This window comes from Microtus pennsylvanicus, chromosome 2 (assembly GCF_037038515.1).
Source record: "Microtus pennsylvanicus isolate mMicPen1 chromosome 2, mMicPen1.hap1, whole genome shotgun sequence".
Lineage (NCBI taxonomy): Eukaryota > Metazoa > Chordata > Mammalia > Rodentia > Cricetidae > Microtus > Microtus pennsylvanicus.
Window position 1 is genome coordinate 27812778 of NC_134580.1, and position 13762 is coordinate 27826539.

At 45.4% G+C, this 13762-nt stretch overlaps 1 protein-coding gene across 1 annotated transcript in view; it reads left to right on the forward strand.

The window, feature by feature from the left end:
• Window positions 1-7569: 7569 nt before the first annotated feature.
• Spats2 (spermatogenesis associated serine rich 2) overlaps window positions 7570-13762 on the forward strand; it is a 67135-nt gene continuing 60942 nt past the window's right edge. Inside the window, exon 1 of the mRNA XM_075960597.1 lies at window positions 7570-7707. The gene's annotated coding sequence lies outside the window, so the exon portion shown is untranslated. The remainder of the gene's footprint in view (window positions 7708-13762) is intronic.

Genomic DNA, 13762 nt, shown 5'->3' on the forward strand with positions numbered 1-13762 from the left:
GCACCAACACGAGTCCTCCAGGACGATGATAACACCACTAAGCTGGAAAACACCACCTAAAGATCATCTTTGTGCTACAAACTGCTCAGAATAATTTCGTGGTGGCTAGCTGAGATGATCCAGCCTCACAGACTGCTCTAGCCAGGACTTGAGACGAGCCCTGAACTTTCCCACTACACAGAGACTGGACAACAAACAATACAGCGACCTCTCCCAGGACTTGACAATTAACCCAACTTTTTCTTTTCAGGATCCTCTAAAGATATCATCACCCGGGACTGGAGAGATGGCTCAGAGGTTAAGAGCATTGCCTGCTCTTCCAAAGGTCCTGAGTTCAATTCCCAGCAACCACATGGTGGCTCACAACCATCTGTAATGAGGTTTGGTGCCCTCTTCTGGCCTGCAGACATACATACAGATAGAATATTGCATATATAATAAATAAATAAATATTTTTTAAAAAAAGACATCATCACCCTCAGACAGCAGGAAATAAATTTAAGAATATGATGCCCACATTCCTAAGAGGTGGGGTGAGAGATTTTTGGTCGTTCAATGGGTTATGGATATTTGTCATTGTTTGGGGGGTTAGTTATGAGTTGTTATTGGTTATGGCCAGGAGGAATTTGATCAAAGGAGATTAGATTCAGAGTTCTTGTCTTGAAAAGAAAAAAGGGGATACAGATATGATAGGATAAAAGGTTAGATTATTGAATCTACTCTGGAAAGAAATAAGGAAGGTTACAGATATGATAATATAAAAGGTAGATTATTGAATCTACTTTTTTTGGTGAGGGTTTCGAGACAGGGTTTCTCTGTGGCTTTAGTGCCTGTCCTGGAACTAGCTTTTGTAGACCAGGCTGGCCTCGAACTCATAGAGATCTGCCTGCCTCTGCCTCCCGAGTGCTGGGATTAAAGGCGTGCGCCACCACTGCCTGGCAGAAATTATCATTACCAACTGTTTAGGATAATAAGGTATTACAGGCTAGTAGTTCATCACTTATTACAATCAAACTTGTGGTCACAGTAGGTATGCTTTTTCAAGGCCAAACATAGGCAGGTCATCTTCAAAGATTTTAGAGACCCACTGAATAGAGCATTTAAGATGTTTAACATAGGCTCTTTTTTTTTTTTTAATGACAATGAGGCATGTTTGCTCCTGGTAGCACCAATCTACTTCAGAGAAGATAATGGGCATCGAAGAAACTCCACATGGCACTTTCTTTGTGGCAAAGGAAGTCACTTGGCAAGAAAATATCATTGCCTTGACTGCTGACAGTATGCTGTCCTATTTGGACGAGCAGGACACAAAAGAAAGTGACTGCAAAACATTGTAAAGACAAGGAGGGTCAGCCCTGCAGAATATCCTGCTTCACAGAAAAGTCTGTAGGATATGCTAGGCCTGTAGGCTGAAGATGGATGCCCCAATGTTGCAGAGGAACTTTGGGTGACTTTCCAGACAGACAGCTGTTTCTGTCATTTCTCACATTTTTTTGGAAGTCGCTTGCTCACACTTCCTGACTACTCAATTATTTCCTTCTTGTGTCTCTGAGGAAGTTGAAAATCAGATAGTTATAGTTTTCCTTGTTTACCAGACAAGTAGTGAAAGACCTGGATAAATCCAGACCCCCCTAGCAGGAAAAAATAGAGCCAAAAATCTAAGCAGGCAGAGAAGAATCAGAGATCTAGGACTAGCCTGTTCAGTTTCAGGAACTAGCTGAAGATAAAGTTAGGTTGTAATCTTGAGTATAATCTTGAGAAGCAGGGAGTTGCCCCCTTGTGATCATCACTGGTATTTTCGGAATTTTCTGTGATGCCCTCCCTACCCCTTTTGGATTACTGGGCTGTGGTTTCTTCCCTTAAAAATCCCTTCTCCCAGTTACTCGGGGTCGGACTCCTCCCGTGTGGGTTATGAGTCTCGGCCCCAGTGCACTGGTACCTGTCAAATAAACCTCGTGTGATTGCAGCAAGGACGGTCTCTCGTGAGTTACTGGGGGGGTCGTGTTATCCCGAGACTTGAGTGAGAGTCTCCCCACACCGGGAGTCTTTCAGTAGATAGAAAGTAAATTAGGCCCAAGACTTTGGACTCACCAAGAGAGGATAGAAATGGAGTATTTTCTCTGAATTTGTCAAATGTAAAGGGACTAGACATTGTTGATGTAATTATTGCCTGTATTTATTATATATAGTTATTTACTTATTGTATATATTTTTCTTATGTTGGTTATAGCCTTCTTTTCATTTTAGACAAAAAGGGGAAATATAGTGGCATATTAACTTTGTTTTAATAAATAAAGCTTGCCTCAAGATCAGAGAGCAAAGCAACCATACTAGTCAGTCATACAAGACAGTGAGTAGTGGCTCACATATTTAATCCCAGGATTTGGGAGATAGAAGTAGGCAGGTCTCTGTTAGTTCAAAGCCACCCTGGACTAGGCAAGATTGAATCTGTCTAAAAGAGAAACAGAGCTCATACAAAGGTGATCCCAACACTTGGGATCACAGGCCTTTAATCCCAGTACTAGGGAGGGGGAGACAGGAGCGATATGGCTGGGTGGAGAGAGGAATATAAAGGGGAGACAGAAACTCAGTGGAGTGTGGAGCCTGAGGATTCATGGAGATAGGCTCTCTCTTGGAGACAGGATCTTGTCCCTTTGGTTTGAAGATTTGGTAGAAGTAAAAGGTCTCTCCAGTGGTTGGTTGCTTTGCTTTTCTGATCTTTAGGTATCTGTCTCTGGGTTTTTATTATTCGTACTAAGGTGTCATATCTTCTGGATCTGGAGTCACAGACAGTCGGGTGCTGGGACTCGAACCCCGGTCCTCTGGAAGAGCAGCCAGTGCTCTCTTAACTACTGAGCTCACTCTCTACTGGGCACTTGTCCTTCACATTTTCCTTAAGGCACCATGAGGAACTGAAACTTCCTCAGTTGTTCTGCTGGTTGGATTTAGTTTTGCTTTGTTTTGGTTACAGTGAGTTTTAAACAATAAAGTAAAAAATTTATGTGGCATTCTGGTCGAAAGAGATGTCATTTTAACAGGCTTTTTCCTTTCTCTTCTTTCTCCTTCCCTCCCAGTTCTCTTCCTTTGTCCTGCTGCTCACCCAGCTTTTACCTGTCCATTTGTTTATTTGCAGATTATAATGCTAAGCAAATCTTTTTTTTTTTTGTTTTTTGGTTTTTTGAGACAGGGTTTCTCTGTGGCTTTGGAGCCTGTCCTGGAACTAGCTGTTGTAGGCTAGGCTGGCCTTGAACTCACAGAGATCTGCCTGTCTCTGCCTCCCGAGTGTGCTGGGATTAAAGGCGTGCGCCACCATTGCCCGGCTAAGCAAATCTTTCTAACAAGTTTCCACAAAAGAAAACACTGTCCTGTGTAAAAAAGTTGAACAAATATAATTCACACTGTTCCAGACCTCGAGACAAGGTTTCTCTGTAGCTTTGGAGCCTGTCCTGAAACTAACATTGTAGACCAGGCTGGCCTCGAACTCACAGAGATCTGCCTTGCCTCTGCCTCCCAAGTGCTGGGACTAAAGGCGTGTGCCACCACTGCCCGGCTATTTGTTTATTTCTAGATTGTGTGTGTGTATTTTTTGTATGTGTCTTGTGTGTGTGTATGTGTGTGATGGTGGGGACATGTGCATGATGTGAGTACAGCGCTCAGGGCAGCCCTGAGAGGTGTTAGATCCTCTGGGGCTGCAGCTATACATGGTTTGTGAGTCACTTGACAAGAACACTGAGAACCAAATTCGGGTTTTCTGCAAAAGCAGCTGGACTCCAGGCCTAAACTTGACCTTGACTCTTTTATACACACACGCACGCACACACACACACACACACACACACACACACACACACGCACGCATAATTGCTTGTGTGTGTGGGACAGGGACTGAAGAAAACTGACCTCTGGCGTCTGCAGGCACATGATGCAGACATACACTCAGGGAAACACCCACACACATTTAAAACAATAAAAAATGAGTTGGGCTTAGAGGCGCAGGAGTTTAGACCCAGCACTCAGGAGGCAGATACAGACAGATCTCCGAGTGTGAGGCTAGCCTGACCTACAGAGCGAGTTCCAGGACAGTCTGAGTCACACAGGGGAACCCTGTCTTGAAAAACAAAAAAACAAACAAGAAAGGGAAAGGGTTGGCGGGGGAGGGGGGGACGACACGACACGGGACACTGTCCACATGTTCTGCTTAGAGTCTCCAGAGCCATCAAGGCTCCCGTTACTTCTCTACTTTGGGCTTGATTGTTTTTATTTTTTTCTCTTTCTTCCCTGGAACCCAGCAGCAGTTTAAAATTACTGCACTTCTGTATAATTGGAATTTGAAAGTCTGTGACTGCTTAAGCCGTGCCCACCGCCCACCGGCTGGAGAGTGGGAACTCAGTCCTCTATGCAGGTGACCTCCTGCGAGCACCTGGCTGGTGAGACCCTTCAGGGTGTCTGCTGTTTCTGCTGTCCTGTCTCTTTCCCCGCGGCTAGTCTGAAACTTTGCATTCCTTTTTTTTTTTTTTAAATTTTAATGATTTACTTAACTTTATTTTATGTACATTGGTGTGAAGGTGTCAGATCTCATGGAACTGCATTTTCAGACAGTTGTGAGCTGCCATGTGGGTGCTGGGAATTGAACCCGGGTCCTCTGGAAGAGCAGTCAGTGCTCTTAACCACTGAGCCATCTCTCCAGCCCCCCTTTGCATTCCTTTTGTGACCTAGCTTAAGGTTTATTCCGGAGTAAAACCTTCACTGATTAATTCTGCCTTCAATAAGCATTCCCTTTGAATTCCTTTAGTATTCTTGTCTAAATTGTACCTGTCTCTCAAGATTTTCTTACGTGTTGCTGTGTGATTGTCTTTCTCATGTTTACAAGCATTTCTTTAACTTCACCAAACTCCTTAAGGGCAGGATTTGTCTTCTCCAAAGCAAATAACAGAGCATTTAATAAATCTGTAATCCTGGATAAATTATTTAACAAGCTTGGGGTTTAGTTTTCTCATTTCTTACATGGGGATAATGTTGCCTGTATCATAGGAATGATGAGACAATCAAATGAGACAATGTATTGAGAGTTTTATAAATTATAAAGCATTTTATAGCAGGTGGCAAGCCTTAGATTTATAATCCTCCACAGCAACCTCCCAGATGCTCCCCTCGGTTTTTTTTTTTGTTTGTTTGTTTTTGTTTTTCGAGACAAGGTTTCTCTGTGTAGCTTTGGAGCCTGTCCTGGAACTTGCTCTGTAGACCAGACTGGCCTTGAATTTACAGAAATCTGCCTGCCTCTGCCTACTGAGTGCAGCCTGGCACTCACTATGTAGCTCAGGAAGTGGTCTCCTAATCACAGAGATCTACGTGCTTCTTCCTCCTGAGTGCTGGGATTAAAAGTATGTGCTGCTACACTTAATTTAGCTCATCTTTTGTTTTTTGAGGCTCTCCTGGGATGTGCCAAGTAGGTTGGGCTGGCTTGCAGGTAGGCCTCAGGAATTCTCCCATCTCCACCCTAGAATTCATCTGATGCTGAGATAACAAGTTTTGTTGTTTCTGCCAGAAGAGTTCTAGGAATTGAACAGTTCTGATCCTCATACTTGTATGGCAAACACTTTAACAACTGAGCTCTGCCGTTTGCCTATTAAATCTGTAAAATTGTGTTTGGAATAGATTGGGCATTTTTTAAAAATATTTATTATGTATACAAAATTCTGTCTGTGTGTATGTCAGGCCAGAAGAGGGCACCAGACCTCATTACAGATGGTTGTGAGCCACCATGTGGTTGCTGGGAATTGAACTCAGGACCTTTGGAAGAGCAGGCGATGTCCTTTACCACTGAGCCATCTCTCCAGCCCCAATTGGGCATGTTTTAACTAGGGCTCATTGTATCTCAGAGTTTTGTTTTTGTTTTTGGAGACAAGATTTCTCTGTAGCTTTGGAGCCTACCCTGAAACTTGCTCGGTAGAACAGGCTGGCTTTGAACTCAGAGATAGACCTGCCGCTGCCTCCCGAGTGCTGGGATTAAAGGGCGTGTGCCACCATGGCCTGGCTGCTAAATTTATTTTTATTTTAATTATGTGTGTGTCCGTGTGTATCACAGGAGTGCAGATGCTCCATTGAGGCCAGGGTGTAGGAAACCCTAGAGACGGAGTTACAGGTGTTTATGAGCAACCTGGTAATGGGAAGTGAACTCAGGCCCTCTGTAAGAACTTTGTATGTGAATGTAACTACTGAGCCATCTCTCCAGCCTGTGTTTCATCTCAGGCTGGTTTAGAACCTACTATGTAGTACAAGGCTGGTCCAAACCTGGCCTTTCTTCACTCTCAGCGGTTGAGAATTGGAATTACAGATGTGCACTGATTTGCACAACTGATTTGGCTCCAAATCTATTTAGCTCCTACCCATTCAAAGTTAAGGAATATAAAACTGGGTACCTGGAACTCACTATGGAGACCTGGCTGGACTTGAACTCAGAGATTCGCCTGCCTCATAATCCAGACTTTAAAAATAATCGCCACAACAGATCTTATGTTTAAAGAAAGCTCCTCGATTTGCATGTGGGTTGGACATGCCTCTGAGTGAGCTCCTTCTATAGCCCCTCTCTTGATCAGCCAAGCCGTAAGACGCTAACTCAAAAGATACATCATCAATACTAGAGATGATTCTGTTCCTAGAGAAGTTGGAGATTTAGAGTACTGATTACGAAGATCGGTATTTAACAGAAAGATTCCACAGTAGGCGTTATTAAATACTGCCACGTTGAGGGATGTGAGGTTGTTTGCCTGTACATCCTCTCTCCTGATCTGACCCTCTTCCACTAGGCTGAGTGGCCCGTGGCTCTGGAATGACCTTTAGAAGCAGAAGGTGAGTCCGGAAGGGGTCAAAGTTAAAGGGCATAGTCGTGAGCAGTTGAATAGTACTCGGCCAGAGAGGACTGACCTCCCTGCGGACCTGGAGCAAAAAGCGCTAGGTGCCCCTTTGGGAACCTTCGGCCACCTCCGGAGAGTTTCGGCTCTTTCCGCCAGTTCCCGCTCAGCTCTTCACTGATGGGCGCGCAATCGCCCACCCTTAGCCCGGCCGCTTCACCTAGCTTCTTGGCTGTCCCGCACGCGGACGCGCCTCCACTCATTCTCCGTTCCTTCTTGTTTGGCCCTTGACCCGCACCCCGGCTTCCCGCAACTCGGGCACGCGAAACCGGCGCGAAGGACGAGCGCCCGAGACGAGCGGTAACCCGACCGCCCAGCGTCCCCTGCGGGCCGCGCGCCCTCGGGCCAGGTCCCCCGGCTCAGGTCTCCCTCGCGCGCCTCTCGGCCGCAACCTCCTCGCGCGCGGCGCAGTGGCGTCGCGCTGGCGCGAGTACGCGCCCTGCGCTCTGGCTGGCTGGGGCGCACGCGCGCGCGCGGGCTCCGAGGCGGGGCGAGGGGCGAGCAGCGCGAGTGCGGGCGAGGGTCGCTGTGGATCCGCGGGCACTCCGGCCGCAGCCGCTCCAGCGAGTCTCTGCCCGCCGCCCGGCGGACGAGGGAAGCGGGGAAGGCGGCCGTAGGGGCGGGGCGGCGGCGGGCCTTGGGCGAGCTCGGGGAGGAGCGCGGCAGCGACGGCGGCAGCTCCCGGGGACGAGGACGAGGAGGAGGCGGTGGCTCTTTCCTCATCCCAGACCCAGGAGCGTCCGGGACGCAGCGCCCGGAACTGGGGGACGCGGCGGCTGCAGGGAGCCCGGGCTAGGTGAGGCTGAGGGTGTTGGGTGAAGTGGGTGGCGGGGTGAGAGGGGCCAGAGGTGGAGCGGGGGGCTCGAGGTAGGGAGCAGTTGTTGGGGGGTGGGGTACCGAGAGGAGGAGGACCGTGAGCCCTTCGGGACCTGCAGCGTGCAGCGGGCGGAGGGTTTGTGGAGTTAAAGGGGCGAGCGAAGCACACGGGTCCGAGTTGCGGAGTTTCCAAAGGATAGGCCAGAGAAACAATGGAGTGAGGGGGCTCTGGCTTGAGCGTGTGCGGTACTGGGTTTAGAAAACTACGAGTGTGATCGAAAAGAATGAAATAATAGGTAATTAGAAATGTGAAGTACAGCGAAATGGGCATGGATGAAAAACCTTCTGCTTGGGTGTCAGCGGTCCTTAGGACGCAAGTGCCGTCATGGGTCTTAAAGGATAGAAGAACAATTTAGGAATTTGAGAATTGAGAAGGCAAAGAGAGGCAAAGAGATAGGAGTTTGGTTTTAAATTAAAGCACAGTATCGGATAAGTGCACTATTGGATCTTTTTAGAAAGTGGGTTAGTTTTAGACTTGGCCCCTTGCTAAGTCATGCAAGCCAGTCTTTCAATAATTTTATAATTATTTGTAGTCAGTTTTATTGGAAGACAAAGCTGTAATATTTATTCCCGATCAGCTCACCAGACTACATAATTTTTCTGCATTTATTGAAGCGGGAGAGGACACATTACCAGAAATATCTTGCTAGGAGTGAGGTCACTAATGCTGCAGAGTTCAAGGTGTTTGGAGTGGAAAGCTGTGATGAAAATCTAATTGTTTGATCTTTGTTAGAATTTCAGTTTTCCAGTGAGAAATGTTCATAAGCCATCTAATTTTGGTTTTGTGCTTGGGGAAGAGAATTGGGGTTTTTGAGAAATTGTTCAGTGGGTGCTAATTCCTAATGATCCAGCGGTCTGAGTACCTTCCAGTTTGAGGTAAGGTGACCCCGGGAATACTGTGAGAAAGTATTTCTGGGTTGTGGAATTTGTATCCACTTCTCCCCCCACCTCCACCCTTTGGAGGGTTCTCAGCCTGGCTTGGAACCAACTGTGTAACCCAGTTCCTCTTGAAGTGTCTTTTGCCCCAGACTCCCCAAATTCTGGGATTACAGGTGTGGACCATGATGTTGGACTTGTATTTTCTAGATACTTGCATTCCAAGACAGAATCTGATACAGCACTAACTAGAAGATTGCAGAGTTTGAAGTTGTCATTAGCATTACATATTCATAGATCTCTGTTCAGCTTTTCATTTGTGAGGTGTTTCCTTTTGCTGACTCATCTAAACTAAAAATTTCTGGGCATTTTATATTTTTCAGCTATGTTTATTTTATTCTTTCTTTCTTTTTCTTTCTTTTTTTTTTTTGGTTATTTGAGACAGGGTTTCTCTGTAGCTTTGGAGCCTGTCCTGGAACTTGGTAGCCCAGGTTGGCTTTGAACTCACAGAGATCTGCCTGCCTCTGCCTCCTGAGTGCCGGGATAAAAGGAGTGTCAGCTATGTTTCTGATAGCAAGCAACATTAGGCTACCTTATAAATATTCAAAAATCATATCCAATTACACTTTTAAAAATTCTTGCTGGAGTGGTGGTGGCGCATGCCTTTAATCTTAGTACTTGGAAATCAGAGACAGACAGGCATTCTGTGAGCTCAGTCCAGCCTGGTCTACGGAGCGAGTTCCAGGACAGCCAGGGCTGTTACCCAGAGAAACACTGTCTCAGCCCAGAGAAACACTGTCTCGGGGGAAAAAAAAATCTTATTTATTATTTTAAATTATACATGTCAGTGTGTTTGTACATGTGAGCGCAGTGCCCCAGAGACCAGAAGAGGAGGTTGACTTCCCTGGAATTGGAGAGACAGTTTTGCGCCTCCTGAAATGGCTACTGGGAATCGAACTCTGATCTTCTCAATAGTCCAATGGTTTTCGATTAAAAAATTTTTTGAGATGATAACACTCAATATCTGGTCTGTAATTCATAGTAATTGTTTCTGTCTCAGGCTCAGTTTGGGCCAAAGAAGCAGTCATGCCTGGCTGAACTTCACAGGCTTTTACTAAAGCCCAGACTCACTTGGAACTATGTGATCCTCTTATCTCAGTCTCCCAATTGTTGGAATTGCAGGAATGAACTGGTGTATCCATCCTTATACTTTCCAAAAAAAAAAGACGTGTGTCTGTGTCTGTGTGCACGCACGTCTGCAGTGTGTATGCTGTAGGCCAGAAGAGGTGTCACATCTTCTGTAGCAAAAGTTACAGGTAGCTGTGAGCTTCCTGATGTGGGAGCCAAACTCCTCTGGACGAGCTTAACTGCTAAGCCATCTCTCAAGCTCCTCTGCTCCCTATCTTGATTGATAAAAAGCAGTATGATCTGGCTTTAACTTGAGTCCAATATGATAATAGTCATTTGTTTCATTCTTGCCTCCCATCCCCTGCCATCCTCTGTTTTTTTGGTCTTGTAATATAGCCCAAGTTCTCCTTAATCTTTTTGTCTTAACCTCCCAGATGTGATTACAGGTATGAACCACCACGCCTGACTGATGCAGATGACGCTTTTGCTTGATTGGTTCGTAGGCAAACAATTCCATCTGTAGAATCTTTGGAAAATTTATTGCTCCTTTGGTTTTAAAGTTTCTAGGTTCTAGTTTTAATGCTAAAAGCATCTCACTAAGATTTGCCTTGTGATCACACTTTTTCTGTTTAGTCTAGTTTATGTAGTGTACATGGTACTCAAACTTAGAGAAGTCAAGACAGCAGGAGCAGAGCCAGAACTAATTGTCTCGGGAATACAATTGAGAACTGCTCAGTGCTCAAGTGCTCTCCAAGCACCTGTTGATCCCACAGTTGATACTGGCATTACTTCTAAATATAGACAAGATGCTATTGGAAACCCAGAATGAGAAGAACAGAAACAGCTAGGGCCTGAGGAAGGCGCTGCAGGTTACCAGCCAAAACATCAGCACGCATGCACGATCCAGGGAGCCTGGTTAGGCTTCAGAAGCTGGTTAGTAACGGAGGGGACGCGGAAGTCTTCTTTTGTTGAGGTTTTATGTGTTTCGTGTGCTAAACTGTGTAGTCACTCAATGTTGGCGTCAAAAGAAATTTATATTAACTGTTTTTTAAATTGCTACTGTAGTTTCCCGCTGCAGAACCACCACGTGAAAGCTGGGAGTGGAAAAGACTCCGCTCGTTTGGACCGCTTTAGTCTCTCTTAGAAGTGCAGCTGCTTATATCAGTCTTGCTGCTTTCCCCGGAGACTGAAGTAAAGCTTGTGTTTGCTCTGTTTCAGGGAAGGAGTCTACTCCTCATGTGACCATGTAACCGAAGGACCTTGTAGAGTAGGACTCAGCCTTCCCCACTGTTGCTGCTCCGTGTGTGCTCGGCGCCATTGAGAGCTCTATCCCCTTTGTAGTGAGGCCCTGACTTCCTGGGGAATCATCTGGTCTCTAGACAGCGAAGCGTGCCTGGTCACCTTTCTGCTTTCCTTGATATTTTGCCACAAGGGTTTATTCTTTCTTGTTTTTTTATTACTGTGGTAAACTATACATCCAGTTCAGTCAGGTCTACACAGTGACACCTCATCTGAAACAAACATACCGCAAAATTTTACTATTTAATTTATTTATTTATTGAACCAGAATCATATTAGCGGACGTTTTAACCGTCTTAAATGCGCAGACCACAGTATTAGGTGCTTTCACATGGCTGGACACCATCAGCTATCTCGTGAACTTTTTTTTTTAATATTTATTTATTTATTATTGTATACAATATTCTGTCTGTGTGCATGTCTGCAGGCCAGAAGAGGGCACCTCTTTACAGAGGTGGTTGTGAGCCACCATGTGGTTGCCAGGAATTGAACTAAGAACCTTTGGAAGAGCAGGCAATGCTCTTAAGCACTGAGCCATCTCTCCAGCCCTCTCGTGAACTTTTTTGTTCTGAAAGGGAAACTCCCTGTGTATCAAACAACAACTCCTTATTCCCCTAAGCCTGTCAATCACCATTCTACTATCTACCTCCATGAGTTTGACTACTCTGTGTATTTGATAGATAATGGAATCCTGTATTATCCCCCCATCCCCACCATGTGAGTATGTGTGAGTATGTGTGTGTGTACCTGCCCATGTGCACTGGGGATTGAATTTAGGGCCATATGCAATATACCATTGAGTTCCTGGGTTCAAATAAGCCTCTTGCCTCATCTCTTTCTCTTTTTCAAGGCAGGGTTTCTTTGTGTAACAGTTAACAGTTTTGGCAGTGCTGGAACTCGCATTGTAGACCAGGCTGGCCTCGAACTCACTGAGATCCACCTGCCTCTGCCTTCCAAGTGCTGGGACTAAAGGCGCGCGCCACCGCCCAGCTTTGGCTCATTTCCTAGATAGCTGAGGCCAGGTGTTTGCTACTGTATTCTCCCACACTGCCTTTTGTTTATTTATCCTCAGTGGACATTTATGTTGCTTTACCTCTTTGGACTATCTTTCAGTTTTTAGTGATATTGCTGGGATCAAGCCAGGTATGCTTGTACTTTCAATCCAAAATTTTGGAGTCTTAAGTCGTAAGACTGAATGTCTAGTTCAAGTTCAGCCTAGGCCATCTCACAAAACACACTACAACAACAAAGAATTACCGTATTCGGAAAGTCTCTTTCCTTTGACACCAGGTCTCATGTAGCCCAGACAGGCCTCAGATTTAATAATGCAGTTTAGGATGATTTTGAGTTCCAGATCCTCCCGTCTCTGCTCCCCAAGTGCTGGGATGATAAGCCGGTGCCGCTCCACCTTCTATTTATCTGCTTGTTTTGTGAGACAAGTGCTCACTCTGTAGCCCAAACTGGCGTGGGGTTCAGTATGGAGTCTAGGTTGGCCTGTGGAGCCCTGCGTGTCCTGGAGCTGGTCTCGAGCTCAGAGATCTGCCTGCCTCTAACTTTATTACCACTGGGATTAAAGACGTGTGCCACCATGGCAGTCTTGACGGTCTTCCAGGTTGGCTGTGAGCTCAGTGTTGCCCTCTTCCGTTTTCCTTTCAGATGTGTGCCATGTGCCTTGCTTTGCATTTTGTTTCGAGGAAGCTTAAGTTCTTTTAGGCTGGTAATTTCATTGCTTGACCCCCTGAAGTTAGCACTCCACCTTATGTATAAGGTGGGGCTTGCTCACTAACTTTGTTTATACTGGCAGAACACTTGTAGAAATGATTTCAAAGAAAATGTTTTTTTTCTCAGTTTTCTTCTTTTTGATGTAGAAGGGACCATTTATGCTATATAGATCTTTTTATCCACATATGCAAATGTGATGCTATCTTCAGAGTGTTGTACCTATCTGAAAAAAGCATCAATAATGTAGCAAATTTCCGGTACACTTGCTTGGGTAAACATTTTTTCTTCATTTAAAGAGGTTTTACACGTATCAGTTGCTGGTTACTATTGATGTTTTTTGCTTGTATGTTTGTTTTTGTTTGCTTTGAGACCAGGTTTCTCTTTGTAGCTCTGGCCGTCCTGGAACTCTTTAGACAGTGCTGGCCTCAAAGTCACCTGCTTCTGCCTCTCAAGTGCTGGGATCAAGGTGTGTGCCAGCAATGCCCAGCCTACTGTTGATCTTTTATATCTAGTTCATTCGTTGAAAATGATCTGACTGCTGGCATATGCTTGAAAGTTTTGTTCAGTTTTGCTTTTGTTTTTAGACAGGGTCTTACTGTGTGGTCTAGGCTGGTCTATCATGGCTGACCTGGACATTTGAGACAATCCCGCCTTAGTATCCTGAGATTACAGATGTATGATGCTATACCCAGCTACTTCAAATATTTGTAATTTGATTCCATTTTTTCTCATATGGATATGAATCGTCACATTATACCAAATATAAAGCAAAATGTCCCTTAGGATGGTCTCACCTCTCATTTTATTACTTTCTAAATGTCTTTCGGAAGTTAATTATTCCTACCTCTTACCGATGATTTTTGGGCCTCAAAGTGGCTGTAGGTTTATATGCTGTTTGCCTGGAGCGCTGTGGAAACTTGGTTAGGCCACAGTCACTGTGGAGGCGTTTG